The 22024-nt window shown below is 41.6% G+C and overlaps 1 protein-coding gene across 4 annotated transcripts in view; it reads left to right on the top strand.

Moving 5' to 3' along the window:
• The window catches only part of ARHGAP10 (Rho GTPase activating protein 10), a 325433-nt gene that overhangs the window by 5876 nt on the left and 297533 nt on the right, over positions 1–22024 (top strand). Inside the window, exon 2 of one of the 4 annotated variants that reach the window (XM_045997933.1) lies at positions 2597–2717. The exons of the other annotated variants lie outside the window; for them this stretch is intronic. The gene's annotated coding sequence lies outside the window, so the exon portion shown is untranslated. The remainder of the gene's footprint in view (positions 1–2596; positions 2718–22024) is intronic. 4 annotated transcript variants of the gene reach the window in all.

Below are 22024 nucleotides of genomic sequence, written 5' to 3'. Positions count from 1 at the left end.
CTCTATCTGAATTTTGTTCAGGTGTCTGTACCTTTTCTCAGGAGACACAGGGAAAGGTGATTGCAGGTAATTCCAATTAGTTTAACTCAGTTTTTCAGGCCCAGCTGATCTTTAGATCAGAACTCTGACTCAGTTATGGTGAACTTATTTTCTGGACTGGTGACCGGTTTAAGAATGAGGCCATATCTCAGTTCTGGCCAGTGAGACATGATAGGAAGGCTGCTGGAGACATTGGAAAAGATTTCCTTTTTTGTGAAGAGACTCATAAAAACGGCTTTTTGGGGTGTTTGGGTGGCAGTGTTGGTTGAGCGTCTGACTCTTGGTTTTGGCGCAGGTCATGATCTCAGGGTTGTGGCATTGAGGCCTGTGTCAGGCTCTGTGCTTAGCTGGGAGTCTGCTTGAGATTCTCCCTCTCCCTCTGCTCCTCCCACTCGTGTTCTCTCTCTCTTTCTCTCAAATACATAAATCTTAAGGGAAAAAAAAAAAGCCAAGGGGCTCCTGGGTGGCTCAGTTGTTAAGTGTCTGCCTTCATCTCGGGTCATGATCCCGGTGTCCTGGGATTGAGCCCCACATTGGGCTCCCTGATCAGTGGGAAGCCTGCTTCACCCTCTGCCACTCCCCCTGCTTGTGTTCCCTCTCTCACTGTGTCTCTCTCTGTCAAATAAATAAATAAAATCTTAAAAAAAAAAAAAGCCGAAAGTTTCTTTACTCTTCTGTGATACCTGGTTGTGTTGCCTGGAGCTGCTTCCACCACCTTGGGACCCTGGAGCCAAGGTAAGGACTGTGGAGCAAAGAGGTAAGTGTATCTGGGTTTTTGACATCATTGTGGGAGCCACAGATTGTTCTATGTCAAAAGCCCAGCTCTGGATATGTTGTTAAATGACCTAAGTCAGTTTGGATTGTGTTTTTTGCTACTTCATACCCCAGTTTTTTTTTCATACCCCAATTTTGATGGAGTGTAATTGAAGGAGTATAATTGTAAATTTCATGCTGATGCTGCTATTGAGTGGAATTGAGGGAGGTATAGAAATAAAATGTTACTTAAAAAGTTGACAAATTACAAATATAATTTTTCCCTGAATGGAAAAGAATACTCATATGTATTTTTGTCACAAAGAAATCACCAGCAGTTCAGGGCATCACCTGGATAAGTCTTCAATTCTCACTTGGGGTTTTAGTATGGTAGGCCAGTCTCTAGTATGAATGTAGACTTGCTGTAGAAAAACTATCAGACTGGAGCTAGGATGTGGACCCAGACAGGCTTTAAAGCTTCATATACTTTACTCACTACAGGTAGTCCTTGACTCCATAGAGAATAGTTTTTTTTTTTTTTTTTTTAAGATTTCATTATTTATTTATTTATTAGAGAGAGAGAGAACAAGCAGGGGGAGAAGCAGAAGCGGGGGGCGGGAAAGAGGGAGAATCAGGCTCCCCACTGAGCGGAGAGCCTGATGCAGGGCTTGATCCCAGGACCCTGAGAACATGACCTGAGTCAAAGACAGGTAAGTGTATCTGGGTTTTTGACATCATTGTGGGATGATGTGGGATGGTGGCTTAACCAACTGAGCCACCCAGGTGTTCTTATAGAATAGTTTCTGTTTAGAGCTCTCCACTGGCCAGCCATGTGCATTTAGAATGTTTTATGGGTTAGTCATCCAGTGTTCTCCATGTCTTACTAACATATTGCCTTTTCCCTGCCCTCCCATCTGGTGGGCGTCTTCTGACCACCTCCCTTCTGGTTAGTTATTTTGGTGAGGACCAGGGAGCATTATTGACTTTTGGAAGAGGGAAAGTCAGGAGGGCATTTTATGTTTTAATTTTTAAAGTAGCCAATGATATAGTACAGTTTGGAAGATTAAGAGCACAGGTTGAGGGTACTGGTCTTTCTGGGTCCTTATCCTACCTCGACTACTCACTGGCAGTGGGGTCCTGGTCAAGTTACTTAGCTTTTGTCTATGTTGTCTCCTATAAAATGGAGATTATAATAGTATCCACTCTATAGGGTTGCTCATTGGATTAAATGAGTTAATACATATAAAGCATTTAGAATAAACATTTGGATGTGAAATGTTAACACTTATGATGTATTATCTAAATTGCAGGTACATGTTTTAATATCAAGGTCCTTTTCTTGTCTGAAGAATGGCTGCTTGGCCTAGTGACTAGTATGTAACCTTTTGGTGCTTATTACCCTTAAGAGCATATGGGTTCATATCCTTATTAGCAGTGACCAAAAAGAGACCCAAATTTGTCAAACTCTGGGAAGGCTTCCAACGTTTGAATGTAGTGCAGGATACTGAAAAATCTGGAAAATAAGTTGATGAATTAAAGCTGAATGGTATCTTGGAAAAATATTCTTCAGAATTTATTTCCAATTCACAAGGATTTGAAGATGGAGAGGGTGTCAGTAAGGCTACTATAGATCTCACGAGTCCCTGCATCTGGGGCTCAAGCAGTCAGCAGCTAGAGGACTGATAAGGAGGAGTTGAAGGTGACAGAGCTGTGTTCAAGGTACTGAGATGATAACATCAGTGAGGAGACTTAACAAGTATAGTGATATTTTTAGAGGATTCTAACGTTAGTGTTTAATCTGCAGGAAACCCTAACAAGTAACGGACAGTGCTTGTGTCTGCTATCGGAAATTCACAATGAGAAATTCACAATGAGAAAAGGGAGTCAGAGATCTCTCTAAGAGGGCTGTACTGAAGACATATTAGGTAATCCTATTCTCTAAGTCTCCTCAACAAATTCCCAGAGAGGCTGCTAGGAGTTTGTGACTCTAATAGCTGTTTATCACCTTATGATTTTGTTTATTTCTTGGGTCATAGGCAAGAATTTTGAAGGATATAAAAACACTGGGTAGTGTGTTGGGTTACCATAAATTTTGCTTTAAGAGATTGCTGACTGTATGTGGCAGTGAGTAGGTACAGTGTGAAAGCTTGTTCAAATCACACAGTTTGTCAGTGGAGGACCTGGAATGTGAACCCACTTTTGTCTGACTCTGAAAGCCTTAACCACATCATTAGCTGGCCCCATAAAGGGGTGTAACTGTGGTCTTGTGTTAAGGGAAGTTATTATGATAAATCTTGGTTATCTGGAATGTGTGTATATTTCATGATCCAGTGGGGAGACTGTTCTTACTAGCTCAGCACAAGGACCACAACTGACACAATTTCAGGCCTCCTGGGATGATTATCATGAATAAAAGTGGCTTCTGGTTTGTATAATAAGTATAGGCATTCAGATACTGGTTGATTTAGAATCAGTTACATTCAAATCTTTCCTTAGACCAGTATCATTTCCTTCCCATCGGTCTTTGTCTCTTAATCTCCACTCCCTCCTCCTTCCTTTGCTTCCCATTCCTTCTCCCACCCTTTAGTAGAATATATTTTCATTTTGTTCTTATATTTTGGCATTAGGCTTTTTTGCTTACCAAACTTATGAGATAGTTTAGAAATATAAAAAAATATGGAGAATCTCATAATAACTACAGTGTGTGTAATTGTGTTCTTCAGCTAACATCTTGTTTCATTAAGATGCAAGTTTTTGTAAACATGTGCAGAAGCATATAGGAATAGCTGTGTTCTTAACTCATTGAAAGCACACTGTATAAATTGTCTTTCAAGTAACATGTTTTTTCATTAAGATACAACTGGTTGTAAATGTTAGTGGAGAAACATATGGAAATAGCTCTATTCTTAACTCGTTAAAACTATACTTTCTGTGTGTGTGTGTGTGTGTGTGTGTGTGTATAAAGAATCTCAGAATAAACATTTCTGTATTTACATCTTAGTTTAGAAAAAAGCTTACGATCTGCCTCTCCCCAGTAGCAACCTGTCCTTCTTCCTAAACAGTAGCAGCCATCTCAGATCTGGTGTTTATTTTTTCTAGACATTTTAATATATACGTACAAATTCTTAGATAATAGCATGTTTTTAAACTTTATATAATGGTTCTGATACTATATGTGCAACTTCTTTTTTTTCCCTCAATTTCGTATTTGTGAGATTTATCCATGTGGATACATGCGTAGCTCTATTTCATTTAGTTCAACCTCTTTTTCCTCCAAACCGTGTTTAAGAAGACTTTGTTAATTGATGTTTTGTAGATGTTATATAAAAGCATAAGATGTTCTATGATGTGTCGTATAGTCATGCATTTTTTGATTGCCACGCAACTTAGGGAATTTATGCAGCATGAAAGCCTTATTGTAATTAATTTTATAAACTTTAAAACAGTGGCTTTGACAACAATCTGCAAATAATGTGTCCATGAATTTTGAAGTCCTTGGGTAAAATTTCTTTTTGATAAATTATCAGCTTAGTCTGGATAATCGGAGCAAACCAGTTTAAGTTTCAGTCACTGGTCTGAATCACAAACAAAATTTAAGGTCATTTTACTTCCTTGAAATCAAACTTCGGATATTGGTATCTGGAGGAAAAAAAAGATTTATATTCGTAAACACAGTGTGCAGTAAGACTTCTGGTAACTGTCAGTCTAGTTAGGTCAGATGAACATGATTTTGAGGTAGGGATTGGTTGGTATTTTGTGATAGCCCTCAAAGCAATGGGAACCACAGCCTGCGTTATTTGATTATCATAATATAGGAACATAATTTGTAGACTTTCCAAGGGGATACTTTTGTGATAAGGAAGACTTGACATCCCTGTCTTTTTTTTTTTTAAGATTTTATTTGACAGATAGAGATCACAAGTAGGCAAAGAGGCAGGCAGAGAGAGAGGAGGAAGCAGGCTCCCTGCTGAGCAGAGGGCCCGATGCGGGGCTCCGTCCCAGCACCCTGGGATCATGACCTGAGCCGAAGGCAGAGGCTTTAACCCACCGAGCCACCCAGGTGCCCTGTCTTTTAAACAAGCACACACATGCTGAAAAACCCCTGACACTTTACATTCTAAGGGCAGGGTATCTCTAAGTCCTAAGCTCTACCAGTATCACACCCCTGTTCCTCCTGCTGGAGACCTGCCTCCCTGGTTGAACTAGAATTTCCTCCCTGTGTTTCCTGAGGAAGATGTTAATCCTGTGCCACTTGATATTTCAATGGTGAGTGTGATTTTTCCTTCCTTGTTGGTTTGTTCACCCATGGGCACTGTCTGCCCTTGGGTATCAAGGTGTGTGTTCTGCCACTGTCTGGGAGTGAGCGAGTCATGGTGAGGTGTGCAGCTGGAGGAAATCCATTTGGCCAGAGTAAGGTCACTTCAGGTCTGAATACAGGATGTTTAAAACTCTCTAAAAAGATGAATGTGTTTATCTCTAACTGTAAAGTTGGCTCCCCTACTTCTTAGTAGTGTAGACTGGTAGACTTTGGACAAATGAGGCTTAGGGCAAATTACTTAAACCCTCAGTGCCTCACTTTCTCTCCCCCGCCCCTTTTTAAAGATTTTATTTATTCATCAGAAAGTAAGAGAGCATAAGCAGGGGGAGAGTGGCAGAAGGAGAAGCAGACTCCCCACGGAGCAGGGAGCCTGATGCGGGGCTCGATCCCAAGGCCCTGGGATCATGACCTGAGCCAAAGGCAGACACTTAACCAGGCATCCCATCTCACTTTCTGTTTCATTATTAGTAAAGTGGAGATAGTAGGAACTCTGTCTGATGGGGTGGCATTATTTAATCCTAGTATTCCATAGTAAAGGATCTCAGAACTGTGTCTGGTCCCTGTTAGGAGCTGTCATCAAAAGAGCACCATTCTGACTTCCTTTGGTTGAACTTGGACATAGTTGTGGCTTTGCCCATAGAGATAGTAGAAATAGTCTGTGAGTACATTTTCCTTTCTCTTTCAGGCTAACAGTATTTTGAAGTAGAGGGCTGAATATAGGCCTCACATTTATGAAATAGAAGAAGCCAGCTGTAATAGCATGTTGAAATACAGTGTATTACTAAGCTCTTTGCTTGAAAGTTCTGGGGACAAGCCAAAGAAATACAAGGGAGTGGAGTGTCATTGACATGCCATTAATTTTATTGGAGAATCTGGCAGATAGGACTTCTGTCACTGTGACAGATAGTTTTGTTTTTCTTTTGTGAAATGCAGGTCAAAGGCAGCATAGCAAAAATATTGAAGAGCATCATCTTTGATGTCAGATTTACTATGTGATCTTGGGCAACTTGTTTAACTCCTTTGCGCCTTGATTTCCTCTTCTATAGAATGTGGGTAGTGTTTTATCTCCCTAAATGTTGCTAGAATTAAATTAGTTAATTATTTCCAAAGCACTTAGAAAACTGATTCATAATGACCCCTGAATGTGTTTGCTAAGCATAGGAAAAAAAAATCCATTCACTGTCATCACTATAATAACCTCATTTATGACAGAGGGGACGAAGTGTCATCCGAAGTCATTAAACCCCACCTATTGTGGGCAAAAGTTGGTAGAGGTTTAGCTGTGAACAGAGACCTTGTGTATCTGTGCAGAAGTCAGAGTTCTAGTGGGGGAGATGGAAGATTAATAAAGTCTTGTCACTCACTTTGTTGAGTAAGATTGGGATGCCATGTCCCTAGTTAGGACTATCTAGGGAGTCAAGACTTCAAGAGAGTAGCAACTTCTAAGCTGAGGCCACAGGGAGGCTAGGAGCTTTCCACGCTGAGGAGAGGGAAGAAGGGTTCTTTAAGCATGGTCAAATGCATGCAAGAGGACTGGAGGCCAGAGAGATCATGTGCTACACGGTTGGTGGAGCAGCACCACCTGTGGGCTGGGAGTGGGGCAGGAGCACGGTGAGAACGATGGAACTGCAGAGTGGACAGGTGCAGGATTGGGAGGGGCCTGCTGAAGCCATTAAGGAGGTCTTCACACTTCATTTGAAGCACAGTAGGATGTGATGGAAACATTTCCAGCAGGGGATTGGCATCATCAGAATTGCATTTTAGAAGTTTGGCATCATTGGAATTGCATTTTAGAAGTTTGTCCCGTAGGCAGTGGTCATGAGAGTGAATTTGAGGAAAGGGGACCTGGAGGTTGGGAGGTCGCTCATCTAGGGCAGAGACTTTGGTAGCAAAAGAGGCAGATTCTCGAGGAGGAGAATACAGAGGCCGCAGGCTGTGGTGGGTGATTGGGTGTGGGGGTTGAGGAAGGAGGCACCCAGGGTGATTCCTCAGTTCCTGCCCTGGGCAGTTGGGTGCTCTTCACTGAGGTAGTCCAGCTAGAGGAACAGGTTTTGTGGGAGAGAGGAGACATTTTTGGATTGGATATGTTGAGACTGAGGTGCTTCTCAGCTATCCAGTAGACACATTCCGTAGTTTGCTTCTTTTATAAGTATATATTTCAGGAACACGGCATAAAGCTGAAGGTAAAGATTCTGGAGACACAGCGTATAGATAGGAAAGGACACCATGTAACAGTAGCAAACCTGCCCGGAGAAGTGAGAAGGCAGGGAGGCTGGGCAAATCCTGGGGAATATGACTCTTTTTTTTTTTATTAATTTAATTTTTAAAAATATTTATTAGAGAGTAAAAGAGAGAGAGAAAGAGCAAATGGGAGAGATTATAAGCGGGGGTTGGGTGGTGGTCGGGGAGAGGGAGAAGACTCCCTGCTAAGCAGAGAGCCTGATGTGGGGCTAGATCCCAGGATTCCAGGACCTGAGCAGAGAAGGCCAACGCTTAACCAACTGAGCCCCGCCAGGCACCCCAGGAATATAAATTTTAAAGGGTGGATAGAAGAAGAGCTTGAGGAGATTTGAGAGCAGTAACGATGGGGTAGGGGGAGGGAGGAGATGGAAAATCTGGTGAGGGGTGCACATGTCATGCAGAAAGTAGGAGGGAGGAGAAAGGGTCATTTTGCAAAGAAAACCAGTACCAGCAGTACAGGTGACATTGCGTTAAGGCAGTGTCGTTGGTCAAACAAAAGACTCTCAACCATTGAGAGCAGACTGATGGTTACTAGAGGGGAGGTGGGTAGGAGGATGGGGGACATAGGTGACAGAGATTAAGAGTACATTTTGCCTGAAGAACACTGAGTAATGTGTGGAAGTGTTGAATCACTATATTGTACACCTGAAACTAATATGACACTGTGTGGTATCCTGGGGGAAAAAAAAGGACAGTGACATTGGTAGTAACTGGGAGATTAGTTTATGTCCCGGCAGGGATGAGACCCTGACATAGAGGGTTGAGAGGGAGGGTATAAGGAAAATAATGAGCCTGTAGTATGGATAGCTCTCCCAAACTCTTGGTTAATGGGTGAAATTTGAACATGCTGAGGACGATATCCAACAGAGAGGAAGAGACTGAAGGTTCAGGGAGTATTCCAGACTACAACGTACTTCTGCCTATAGAAAATGGGATTCAGAGCCCAGGTGAAGGCAGGACCACACCCTTCATCTACTTCAGTACTGGAAGGGGTGGAAAAGGTGGATGCAGGCTTGCATAAATTTGTTGATTTGTTGAAGACTTTGAGGAAATTATTACCAGTAGATTTATTTTCTCTGTGAGGTAGATGGCAAGATAGTTTCCAGTAGTTAATTGTGTTTTAATTTCTCCTCCACCACATTCTTTTTCTGGTTAATAAATAATACGACTTGTAAGACTTTCCTAGTCTGTTTGAAATGGGGGTGGGTGGGTGGAATCTAGACATTAAACTGAGACAAGGTAATGGTAGGTGTATGGGGAGAAAAGGTAGGAATAAAACGTCTGGATAAACATCGACATCAACAAATGCCTCAATTCCAGACTTTTATTCTGATGGCACTTAAAGTTGAATACTTTATTCAGTCTTTAAACTTGTGTGTGTGTGTGTGTGTGGTGTGTGTGTGTATGTATGTGTGTTTTACATATTAAATGAAAACACCTTTTTCTTTTTCACAGAGTGACACTGCTGATTTTTCTGTTTTATCTCTGTGGAATCGTGCTGGTTCTCTTTAAATGCCTACAGAGAAGACAATGCCTCTGGCAACGTCTAGAACGAGACTCTAGCACTTTAGATTTTTGCCTTTTTGTCCAAGAGGGGAGGAGGAATAGAACCTGTAAGAGTTTAAAATGTAATTATCAGCAATCTAAAGAGATCTTTTTGTCCTCTTTTCTAGCTATCTGCTTAGGTTCTAACAAGTTTAGGAATGATTCTAGAAGAAAGAACTGTTTCCAATGACTGTAACTTTTCAGATGCAGTGGTGTGCAGATGGCACCCCTCTTTCTTTAGGCCTGGTCGCACTGAGTATAGACACACTGTGCCCCTGGAGGTGAGGTCCGGAGGCTCTCAGGCTCTTCAAAGGGAGGGACTCTAGGACCTTAGTGCAGAAGTTCATTGCTTGTGTCCCTAGAAGTAGAGTTCGTGGTCTCTTTTTGTGGAAAGCGTAGGATAGGGTTCAGAATTAATCTGAATTCTTTTTCTTTCTTTCTTTCTTTTTTTTTTTTTTTAACATTTTATTTATCAGAGCTTGAACACGAGTGGAGAAGGGGCGGAGGGGGAGGGAGAAGCAGACTCCTTACTGAGCACAGTGCTCAACACAGGGCTCATTCCCACGACCCTGAGATCATGACCTGAGCTAAAGTCAGACACTTAACTGACTGAACCAACCAGGAGCCCCATGAGCCTTTCTTTCTTCCTTCCTTCCTTTCTTTTTTTTCTTTCTTTCCTTCCTTTTTTTTTTTTTTTAAGATTTTATTTATTTATTTGACAGACAGAGATCACAAGTAGGCAGAGAGGCAGGCAGAGAGAGAGGGAAGCAGGCTCCCTGCTGAGCAGATAGCCCTCTGCGGGGCTCGATCCCAGAACCCTGGGACCATGACCTGAGCTGAAAGCAGAGGCTTTAACCCACTGAGCCACCCAGGCTCCCCAGAGCCCTTTTTCTTTCTTGACAGCTTACATTTTTGACATAAAACAGGCTGTGTATCTTCATTCATTTCTTTCAGTTGCAAGTGAGAGAAATCCAATTGAAATCATTGAAACAAAAAAGAGATTTCTGGGCTCACATAAGTGAAGTCTGAGGAGTGGGACTTGCTTTAGGTACACCTGAGTCCAGGGGTTCCAACAGTGTTATCAGGTCACTCTTCATATCTCGGGCATTTCCCTCCATTGGTTTGACCCTCAAATGGGCACTCTTTGCATGGTGGTAATAGCTTAAGGCTATATTATTGCTCTGGGAATTCTAGAGAACAGTGACTCCTTTTCCTTAGAGGACTTGTTCTCAAATGGATGAATTTGACCCCCCTGGATACATGTTTGGTTGTCCTGACTGGGAGGTGCAACTGGCATCTGCTAGTAGAGGCCAATGACGGAGTGCTGGTGAGTGTCCCTCAATGCGCTGGACAGCCCCCCTGGAATAAAGAATGGCCCAGCTCTAAGTCAATTGTGCTGTGGCTGAGGAACTGACCATATAGTCTAATAAAACACTTTTGAGAATAAAACGATGCCAGAGCAACAGGGATAAACTGGGATTGTCCCAGGGAAAACCTGGACCTGTGGTTGCCTTCCCTAAAGGCCCTATCAGTCCTGGGTCACTTGCCCAGCCTGGACCCGCCACTGAGCACGGCAGATGGTATACTTGGGCCAGCTGAGTCCTGTGCCCCCACTGGGGTGAAGAAGCAGGCAGCAAGTAATTGCTTTACCAGAATGCCAAGGTTCATAGCAAAGGGATTTGTAGAATGCTGGAAAAGAAGCAGACAGCTAATATGTAAGAGAACTTACATTTTTAAAAGTGACTTCTAGACCTATTTTGATCTGGGTTTAGGGGCTTCATGGGGCAAATGAGGGCTGTGAGAAGATAGAATAAGTTTGCTCTTGGGCACCTGGGTGGCTCAGGTGGTTAGGCATCTGACTCTTGGTTTCTGCTCAGGTCATGATCTCAGGGTCATGGGATCGAGCCCTGCTTTGGGCTCTGTGCTCAGCAGGGAGTTGGGATTCTTTCCCTCTCCCTCTGTCCCTCCCCCTGCTTTCTTTTTCTCTTTCAAATAAATAAATAAATAAATAAAGAATAAGTTTTGGGCACTGGGTGGCTTAGTAAGTGCCTGCCTTTGGTTGAAGTTGTCATCTCAAAGTCCTGGGATTGAGCCCAGCATTGGGCTCCCTGCTCAGTGGGGAGCCTGTTTCTCCCTCTCCTGTCTGCTGTTCCCCCTGCTTGTACAAGCTCTCTCTCTCAAATAAGTAAATAAAATCTTAAAAAAAAAAAAAAAAAAGGAAATATATGATAAGAAAAAAAAAAAGAGTAAGGTTGCCTTCTGTTTTTCCCATTGCTTGGTTGATTCCTTTAAACCAAAATTGAAAAGGGCAGGAGAGATGAGAGGATAGAAATGAAGTGCGACTTGCCTGGATACAAGGTTAAGGTGAGGCAGTTAGTGTCTGTGCCTTCCTGTAATTTACCTCTAAAATACGGAGTGACTGTGACACTTTTTTTGATCACTGTGGAAAAAGCTTACACTAACATATCTAATATTTATAACACTTTAATTTGTGATAGCCCAAGAAAATATTTTAAAAATTAAGGGGCGCCTGGGTGGCTCAGTGGGTTAGGCCGCTGCCTTCGGCTCGGGTCATGATCTCGGGGTCCTGGGATCGAGTCCTGCATCGGGCTCTCTGCTCAGCAGGGAGCCTGCTTCCCTCTCTCTCTCTGCCTGCCTCTCTGCCTGCTTGTGATCTGTGTCTGTCAAATAAATAAATAAAATCTTAAAAAAAAAAAAAAAGAAAAAAGATTTAAAAAAAAAATTAAATAGTGATTTGCTGGCTTAATTGAAATTTCTTGCACTGGTATAGTGTTTCCGTTTAGTTTTGAAGAAATAAAGTATTGCTAAGAAGAACTGATGTTTGTGAGTATAATTCATCTCACACGGTAGATTGAGCAATTTTACATTCTTTTTTCCTTTTAAGGAAAGAAAGCTTTTCTTGAACAGAAATTAGAGCAGGTGTTTTTTCTTTCTTTTTGTATATATTCCAACCTTAATTTTAAGTTTAAAATCAATTGAGATTATCCTGTAAGCCACTGGAAAACTAGTCCCAATAAGTTTATTTTCTTCTGAATTGTCTGATAGTCTCTGGAAATATTTCCCTTGTCTCCATTTTGTTGTGCATGCCGGATATTATTTAAAGCAAATATTTAGGGGTGCCTGGGTGCTCAGTGGGTTAAAGCCTCTGCCTTCGGCTCAGGTCATGATCCCAGGGTTCTGGGATCGAGCCCCACATCGGGCTCTCTGCTCAGTGGGGAGCCTGTCCCCCACCCCCCACCAGCCTGTCTCTCTGCCTACTTGTGATCTCTGTCAAAAAAAAAAAAAAAAAAGATTTGAAAGTAGGTAAGTGACCTATTTGTACTATTTTCTTTTCATTGATAGTTTAGGGGAATTGTGATGGTTAAATTGCACATTATGATGTAAACTCTGAAATCTTTGAGAATTGACTGCTGTGTCTTAATTGTTACTGTCTAAAAGGCTTATATGGCGATGCAAAATTGTTGATGAGCAGTCATACATCCAGAAACCGGATGTATCACTTAACCACAGTTAACAGTTTTTCGTTGGCTTTAAGACTTTACACTGCCTTTTGGCCATGTCTGCGGGTGTCTGCAGTACTGATTTATCTCGACAATCATGGAACAAACGGGTTTAAAAAGTGCTTCTTTGTCCAGAGAACAAAGAGGCAACTTTGTAAAGACCTTTAAGTTTTGGGACTTTGAAGTTTTCATTTCAAAAGCTTTAAAGCTGAGTGTGTAATTTTGAGTAAATGTACTTCCTCAGTTAAATGTATGCGGTGAGAACAAACTAGAAAGGAACAGGGAGAGAGTGGGTTCCCTGATGGAAGCTTGTGCACCGGTGAGGATTTGACCTGTGGAAGGTGATGGAGGGCACCTTAGAGTGAGGCATGCCAGACTGTGATGTGTTTATTGAATGTGTACCAAAACTCAGAATTTACATTAGGAAGGAAAGTTGGAATGGAATTAATATATAATCAGCTCTGTGGTTTCCATTATGTGTGTGTATATAATCTAATAATAGTTTAGATGTCACTAAACTGTGTTTATTATTTAAGAGGAATCAGTGATGATTCCTTTAAAAGGAATAGTCCTCTCCCAGTCTATTTTTGGGATGTGTTTGTGAATATCCATTTTTATCTGTTGGATTTGTTTAAATGAAGTTGCACATAAGATATCTTCAATTTAAAACAGCAGTAAGTATGTTAGTGTTGCTTTAAGTTGGAGATACTAGATTTTGCTTTAATTTGTTTTGTAATTATCAGTTGAGCTGTTAGAAAATAATAACTGAGATGTCCTGAAACATAGAAGCTTACTAAGAGTAAGGATAATACTGGTAGTTGTGGTAGTAGCAGATAGTATGTTTTGATTTATTGTTCATTTTTAGAACTTACTGTATAAGTATGTAAGCCTCTCACATGAATTATTATGTACTTCTCTTAGTCTTATTTGGTGCGCTCATTCTTAGTGCGAGTACCATTTTGCAACTTAGGGACCTGGGTTTAGATAGGTTGAGTTACTTGCCCAAGGGCACTTACCCAGAAAGCTGTGTGGCTCCTGTGCCACTTACACGCTGTCTCTGAAGCCTGTAGTTTTCACAACATGCATTATGGCCATTGACATAGTATTTCACAAGTCTTATTTACAGTGTTATCTTGTGTAAAGACACGGGGTGGTGCGGTTATGTCTGCAAAGCACACTTCAGGAAATTAAAAAAATTTCTGTGAAGGTGATAGAAACTTTAAGTTATTAAAAGTCATGGGGGGGGCGCCTGGGTGGCTCAGTTGGTTAAAACCTCTGCCTTTGGCTCAGGTCATAATCCCAGGGTGCTGGGATCGAGCCCCACATCAGGTTCTCTGCTCCGCAGGCAGCCTGTTTCCTCCTCTCTCTCTGCCTGCCTCTCTGCCTACTTGTGATCTCTGTCTGTCAGATAAATAAATAAAATCTTAAAAAAAAAAAAGTCATGGGAAGGGAGGTCATTTTCAGATGTTCTGGAATAGTGGCCATACAGTTCTATTTGTATTAAAAGAAGTGAAAAACCTTAATGTTGTTGGCTTTTTAACCAAAGCAGAATTTTAAAAAGTAATGTTATCGTTAATGAGCCTAAGGGTGTGTGGGTTTGATGCGTTCTGACAGCCTGATACTGTTGCCATTTTCAGCTTCCCTGTCTTATCATGATAGGCCTGTAGGAGTTCTTCCCTTAAAGAGAAAGAAATACTTTGTTTTGTGAAATGGATGCTTTACTGTTTACGCTAGTTTGGACATTTGCTTATGTTTGTTGCTATTTTATGCCCCAAATTGTATTGGCATCTTATTTCCTTCACAAGCAATGACTATTTCTTTTCTTTCTGGGTGCAGTTTCGTTCTTTTTGGTGATGTATTTTGAATGCATTTACACTGAAATAGATTTTTTCCTAGTTCATCCAGGAAGAGCTTGCTACCCAGCAGTTTAAGAATTTTGTGTAGGGGCGCCTGGGTGGCTCAGTGGGTTAAAGCCCTCTGACTTTGGCTTGGGTCATGATTCCAGGGTCCTGGGATTGAGCCCTGCATCGGGCTCTCTGCTCAGCAGGGAGCCTGCTTCCCCCTCTCTCTTTCTGTGCCTGCATCTCTGCCTACTTGTGATCTCAGTCTGTCAAGTAAATTAAAAAAAAAAAAAAACTTAAAAAAAAAAAGAATTTTGTGTAGAGTCATAGACGGTATTTAGAAGACACTGTAGTTAGTTTAAAACTATTTTGGGGCTTTTTAATAAATCTTGAGTATAATGAATTTCAGTTTCCATATAAAAAGCTAGAATTAAAGTCTGGTCTTCTAACCATGTGCCACAGAACTGGAAGGAATGCCAAACCCTTGTATTCTACAGATGAGGAAACATGTTCCAAGTGGCCCCTTTAGGTATCTGCTTTGTCTTCTCTTTTGGTTTCTTGAAGTTCATTTACAGTGTTGAATTTACATGGTAGTAATTTTTTTAAAAGGTTTTTTGTTTATTCGACAGAGAGCGATCACAAATAGGCAGAGAGGTAGGTAGAGAGAAAGGGCTGGGGGGGAGGGGGAGCAGACTCCCTGCTGAGCAGAGAGCCTGATGCGGGCTCTGGGCTCAGGACCCTGGGATCATGCATGACCTGAGCCGAAGGCCGAGGCTTTAACCCATTGAGCCACCCAGGCACCCCGTGGTAGTAATTTTAAAAATTTATTTGCGGTATTAATGGACAAATAAATTTGGAAGTCATATTTAAAGGGTGATTTTTTTTTCTGCTTTTGAGACTATTTTCATGATGCTCATGTCATATTCATATATGTGGAAAATTTAGATGTGGATGAGAGTGAGCAAATTTTGAGACTTAGCAATTTAATTTACACACGTGAAAGCCCTTCTTCCTGATGCTTCCTTTAAAAATTAAAGTAGAGGGGGGCGCCTGGGTGGCTCAGTGGGTTAAGCCTCTGCCTTCAGCTCGGGTCATGATCTCAGGGTCCTGGGATCGAGCCCCGCATCGGGCTCTCTGCTCAGCGGGGAGCCTGCTTCCTCCTCTCTCTCTCTGCCTGCCTCTCTGCCTACTTGTGATCTCTGTCTGTCAAATAAATAAATAAAATATTAAAAAAAATTAAAGTAGAGAAATTAGTGAATTGAATAAAGATGATGTGACATTGTTTGTGGTGGGGGTTTCCATTTGTCTGCTACTGCTGGTCCTAATAAAGACTGTACATTTCTAAAAGCTTTGCCCCTCACCCTGCTCACATTCTAGATTCCAGTAAACTCTAGATCCTTTGACGGTTCTGTCTCCTTGTGGTCCTCTACTAATGCCTAGCACCACACCTGGTTCTTAGGTCTTGGATTAATATTTGCTTGAGTAAATGCCTTTCTGGCTCCTGTGATGTTGGAAGTCCTTGAATTCTGGAGAGGTTAGGTGACACCAGTGAAGACACAGATAATAATGTGAGAATCCAGGCCCTTTAGTTCCTGTCCTGCTCCGGAGCCACTGATGTGAGGCAGAAGTTTCTTGTGTAACTTTGTATCGTGTTACTATCCCAGCTCTTCTGCAAATTCCCACTGAGTACTTTGTATCTTATGAAAACAGGAAAATCGTACTGCTCGGGAGGTAAAAGCTGCTGTATTTCTGGTTAGGAAGCTGTTTTGGGGGCACCTGGGTGGCTCCGTGGGTTAAGCCTCTCTCTTCCGCTCAGGTCATGATCTCAAGGTTCTGGGATTGAGCCCCGCATCATCAGGCTTTCTGTTCAGGAGGAAGCCTACTTCCCCCCCTCTCTCTGCCTGCCTCTCTGCCTACTTGTGATCTCTCTCTGTCAAATAAATAAATAAAATCCTAAAAAAATGAAAAAGCAGTTTTGGTTTACAGTTGATAAATGTTTGGAGCGTGAAGTCAGACCTAGGGGGAGTTAGGGCACAGTTGGGCTAGCATGCCCCATTCTTCTGAGGGTTCCAAACTGCCTCTGGATGCTGCGAAAGCTCAGCATGGTTATTGTCAGAAGGGTATTTCTTTTGGTTGACTTTCTGTTGTCACTTCTTAACGATTGTTTCTATTTAATATGCTGAACATTGCATACTTTTGTTGTTGTTGTTGGTTTAGTCTGTTTCCACATAGAGATAAATGATATAGGTAAATTTTCATTGTTACACATGAATAAAGGTGGGGTTTTAGTGTTTAATTTGTTTCCTTTAATGAAAACAGAAAAAAGACAAAAATAACAATTTTGCTGCACAGTTAGGTTGCACATAATGGATGTATAATAGAACAAGTTTCCTGGAGAAATATTAAAATCCTTTCAAAATAATAGCTTTACAAAATTCCCATGCAGTCCCACAATTCTGTGGTCAATTAGTCTTTGACAAAGCAGGAAGGAATATCCAATGGGAGGGACGCCTGGGTGACTCGGTTAAGCGTTCAACTCTTGATCTCAGTTCAGGTCATGATCTCAGGGTTGTGAGATTGAGCCCTGAACTGGGCTTTGTGCTCAGCATGGAGTCTGCTTTTCCTTTCCCCTTCCTCTCCCTGCTCATGCCCTCTCTCAAATGAGTAAATAATTTTTTTTTCTCAAAAGAATATCCAATGGGAAAAGACAGTATCTCTTCAACAAATAGTGTTGGGAAAACCAGACAACAACATGCAAAAGAATGAAACTGGATCATTTTCTTACACATACGCAAAAGTAAAATCAAAATGGATTAAAGACCTAACTGTGAGACCTGAAACAATAAAAATTCTAGAAGAGAGCACAGGCAGTAATTTCTCTCATGTCAGCTATAGCAACTTATTTTCCTAGATATGTTCCCTGATGCAGGGTAAATAAAAGCAAAAATAAACCATTGGAACTACATCAAAATAAAAAAATTTCTGCTCAGTGAAGGAAACTATCAACAAAACTAAAAGGCAACCTACTAACTGGAAGAAGATATTTGGAAATGACCTATCTGATAAAAGGTTAGTATTCAAAATATATAAAGAACTTATAAAAATCAACACCCCCAAAAACAAATGATCCAATTTAAAAATGTGCAGAAGTGGAAGACATTTTTCCAAAGAAGACTTCTGGATGGCTGACAGACACATGAAAAGATGCTCAACATTATTGATCATCAGGGAAGTGCAAATCAAAACCACAATGAGCTAACACCTCACACCTGTCAGAATGCTAGAATAAAAAACACAAGAAACAACAAGTGTTGCAAGGCTGTGGAGAAAAAGGAAACCTCTTGCACTGTTGGTGGGAATGCAAACTAGTATAGCCAATTAGAAATTGGCCAATGGGAAAAGAGTATGGAGTTTCCTCAAAAAGTTAAAAATAGAACTGGTCTACCACCCAGTAATCCCACCACTCAGTATTTACCCAAAGAATACAAAAACACTCAAAGGGATATATGTACCCCGATGTTTATAGCAGCATTATCTACAATAGCCAAATTATGGAAGCAGCCCAAGTATCCATTGATAGATGAATGTATAGAAAAGTTGTGGTGTATATGTAGACGCAATGGAATAATAATCTGCCTTCAGAAAGAACGAAATCTTGCCATCTGCAACAACATGGGTGGAGCTAGGGAGTATAATGCTAAGTGAAATAAGTCAAAGACAGATAACATATGATTTAACTCATGTGGAATTTAAGAAATGAAACAAGCAAAGGGAAAAGAAAGTGACAAACCAAGAAACAGACAATTATAGAGAACAAACTGATGGTTACCAGAGGAGAGGTGGGTAGGGGGGATGGATGAAATGGATGATGGGGCTTCAGGAGTACAATTGTCATGATGAACATCAGTGATTAGAGGAAAAACTTAAAAAAAATTCCCAAACAGTAATGATAAAATACAGGCAAATGTATTAATGGGTTAAGCAAAACCAAAACCATGATATTAGAAGTACTTGTTATTTTAAGAAGAACAGACTGTCATATTTTTCCTTGTTAAAATGTTTCCTTACATAACCAGTTCTTGTGAAACTTAGTCTGGACATTCTGTGTTCACAGCATCACTTCTCATCTAATTTCTCCGAGAAAATTGTAAGGCATTCCATCCCATTTAACTGTAAACAAGAAGGGACCCTAGCTATAGGAATATCAGTGGTATGTTATAAAAAAGAAAAAGATGGCTCTTTTTGAAAACATTATCATCCTTGGCTTTTTCTTTGGCAAGCTACCAATATGATATTTTAGGGAGTAGCTTTGCTTTTGGTCTTATAAACATAGCAGATAGATGCTGCCCTCTTGTCCTTCTCTTGCCCTCATATAGTGCTGGTGATACTTTTCTGTTTGTCTCTTTTATTTATTTATTTAAGATTTTATTTATTTATTTGCCAGACAGAGATCACAAGTAGGCAGAGAGGCAGGCAGAGAGAGAGAGAGGGGAAAGCAGGCTCCCCACTGAGCAGAGAGCCCGATGCGGGGCTGGATCCCAGGACCCTGGGATTGAGACTTAAGCTGAAGGCTGAGGCTTGTTATAACCCACTGAGCCACCCAGGTGCCCCTGTTTGTCTCTTTTAGAGGCTAGACTATCACTAAAGAAAGTAGAGATGTGCACAAATAAACCAAAGACAAAACACACACCAAACAGCCACAGAGCAGGCTCTGTCTTGAGGAGCAAGGCATCAGTCACAGCTGGTTGCATGCCAACAGTAGACAGACCTTGACTGAGTTGGTGATTTTTTTTTTTCTCTCTCCTAATAAGTCAGTAGTAGGTGGTTGATGGCTGGTTGTGAAGGTGGAGGATTCTACACATTCTTGGCCTTTTCCTCATGTTTGCAGTGTGGCCCAGCCATTACACCCTCTTCCTAGGGCAACAGGAGGAGGAAGTAGTAATGAGGAAGAAAAGTCTGTATCACAGGCTTTCCCAGGAATCATCCATCGGCTTCTGCTTATATCCCATTGGCCTCAGTTTTCGGGTGGCCTCCCCTTACTGCAGGAGGTCTGGGAAAGGGTTGTTTCTGGAGCAGCCTTCATCGTAGAGAAAGGCGAGGGAAGAGAAGATTGGAATGGCTGTTGAATGAGACAATTTCTGGACCTGCCAAGAACAGTTTAGGATCTTAGTAGTGTTTCTCTACTTACCTTAGCTAATCAACAGGGCTTCACTGAGCACTGTTAATGTGAACTTTGTTGTTAATTGGTGTTGGTGAAGGAGAGAGAGAGGGCTGCAGAAATATCATGTGTTGTCATATTAGAATTTGCAGTCCAGATGTGGAAGGGAAAAACACGAGACAAAGGTTCTGTGGAATTAAGTGCTGTGTTTTCTCACCAGATTTTAAGAAGAGGGGCCTTCATGTATATGCAGTATGGTTAAAAAAAAAGGCTCCATATAGAAGGTAGAGTTTGCAGAGCGTGGGCTGATGGGAAGGATAAAAATTTCTGGGAAGGGGAAACAGCTTGAATACCCAAGAGTATTTAGGATTTAGTGGAAAATATTAAGGCCTATTGGAAGGATGAGTATGGAAATAAGTTCTGCCCTGAAACAGAACTGGGGAGTCGTTGGGGTTTGGGAGTAAGAAATAGGGAAATACACTGTTTAAAGGGAAAATAATCAGGCACTCCTTTGTGTAGAGTAGGGAGAGCCTGGGACCAGAGAAACCTGTGGAGGGCTGTCCTGCTCATTTGGAGGACAGAGGCTGTGGTCCAGGTTGGTGGCAGAGCAACTGGAGGGAGAGAACATGCCAGAGGGAAATAAGCGATGCCAAAGGAAAGTTAGCAGAAGTCCAGGGCTTGTAAGATTTGCTGAAAAAGCTAAATCAAAGCTAATGTTTCTGGCTTGGTGCATTAGGAGAACATTAGAGACCAGAACCAGAAAGTCCACTGGGAGCACAGGGCCGTCCAGGTTGTGCTAAAGGCTGTGTGACCCAACTGGTCTTCACAGTCTAGGCTGCTCTGTGGCCATCATCTTTACCCTCTTCCAACTGTGTAGCGTCCAAAGCTTTTGTTTGTTCGTAGTTTCTGCGTCCTTCCAATTTTGGCTTACTTGTGGGCTGCTTCTGTAAGTGTGCCAGCCGCCTCACCTTCCTCTACTATGCGTCTGGGTAATTTCCATATACTTAAGTCAGCTTCCTAAGAGAATCTAGTTGGCCCAGCTAATTACCATTGTCCTTGTTTGGGGAGAGGTTGTCTGGCTCAGCTCTTGGGAGGTCACCAACCCACCTGTCAGTTTTCTGCTCTTGGATCTGGTGCCTGCGCCTGTCCAGCCAGCTGTAACCTGTGATACAGAACAGGTTTGTCCAAGAAACCTGCACCTCACTGGGGCCTGGAAGAGAGGAACGGTGGGCTGATTGAGGGGAAGGCACAATTATTTAGTTATGTGTGTAACTAGTACATGTGCCATAGCTTGCTTTGCCTTTTATAATCATTTCTATATGGGGAGGAGCTGTTTTCTGTCTCACTCTATAAAGAATGTAGTGCAGGGGCACCTGGGTGGCTCAGTCGGTTAAGCATCTGCCTTTTGCTTAGGTCATGATCCCAGGGTCATGGGATCGAGTCTCTTACTGGGTTCCTTGCTCAGTAGGGATTCTGCTTCTCCCTCTGCTTGTGCTCATGCTCGCTCGCTCTCTCTTTCAAATAAAAAACATTTTAAAAATCTGTAAAAAAAAAAATGTGCAGTTACATATACATAAGCCTTTGGCTAATACTTTGTGCTTGATATTTTTTAAACACTTTACTGAGATCCAATTTATACATCATATAAGTCACCCATTTAAAGTGTACAATTTGGTGGCTTTTAATATGTGAACATATTAAAACAAGTTCACATATAGGTATATTCACCTCCACGATCAGTTTTAGAACATTTTTTCATCCTGAAAAGAAGCCCTGGACCCTGTGGGCTACAGGTTTTTGTGTTTTTTCTTTTTTGTTTTTGGTTTTTTGGTTTTCTTTTTTTGTGGCTGATAACGTGTAACATGCTTCTGCACTTCACTGCATTTCAAGGTGAGGTGTTTCTGACCACAGTGTTTCATTTGGCACCCCTTCCTCATTCTTTCTCCCCCTTACCTGCCTATGACATGCCACAGCCCTTATCACCTGATATCTTTTATATTTTTGTATATCTGTCTTAATGTCTGCTTTTCTCAGAATGTAAGCTTTGTGGCAGCGTCTTTTGCCTGACTTAAAATATCCAGTATGTGGCAGGTGTTTAAATATCTGTTGAATGCATTTGTTAAGCTTCCTGCTACCAGTGCGATGGGCTCAGCTCCTTATTCACAAAAACCAGAGGAGGAGGTAATTCTATCAGGTCCTAGTACCTGTGCAGTTGACACAAAATTTTATAGATGACAGAATGACGATCTGAAGAGCTTATTAATAGCTTGTCCAGATTCACAAGCTTTCTACTTGGTAGGATCTGGGATAGAATCCAGCTTGCTTGAGACTCAGGCTAGTCCTTTCACATAAAGGGTTTGTCTCTTTGTCCCCCTGGTCCATCCTTGGCCTTCTGAGAGACTCAGTGTGTCAGAGAAACCCTGAGGTTCTTTGTTGCTGATTTCAGCCTTTGCTCATTTTGACTCCTCCCATTGTCCCCCTTGTTTTGGATGGCTGTCCCTCCTCCCTACCCTAATTCATTCGTATCCTCTCTCTCTCTATCTTTTTTCCAGACTGGGTTCCTTTTAAGACTTTCTTATTTTCCCCCAAGTTCTCCCCCTGAAAGTTT

Source organism: Meles meles, chromosome 2 (assembly GCF_922984935.1).
Source record: "Meles meles chromosome 2, mMelMel3.1 paternal haplotype, whole genome shotgun sequence".
In the NCBI taxonomy this organism is placed as follows: domain Eukaryota; kingdom Metazoa; phylum Chordata; class Mammalia; order Carnivora; family Mustelidae; genus Meles; species Meles meles.
This window is presented reverse-complemented; position numbering and strand designations above follow the sequence as displayed.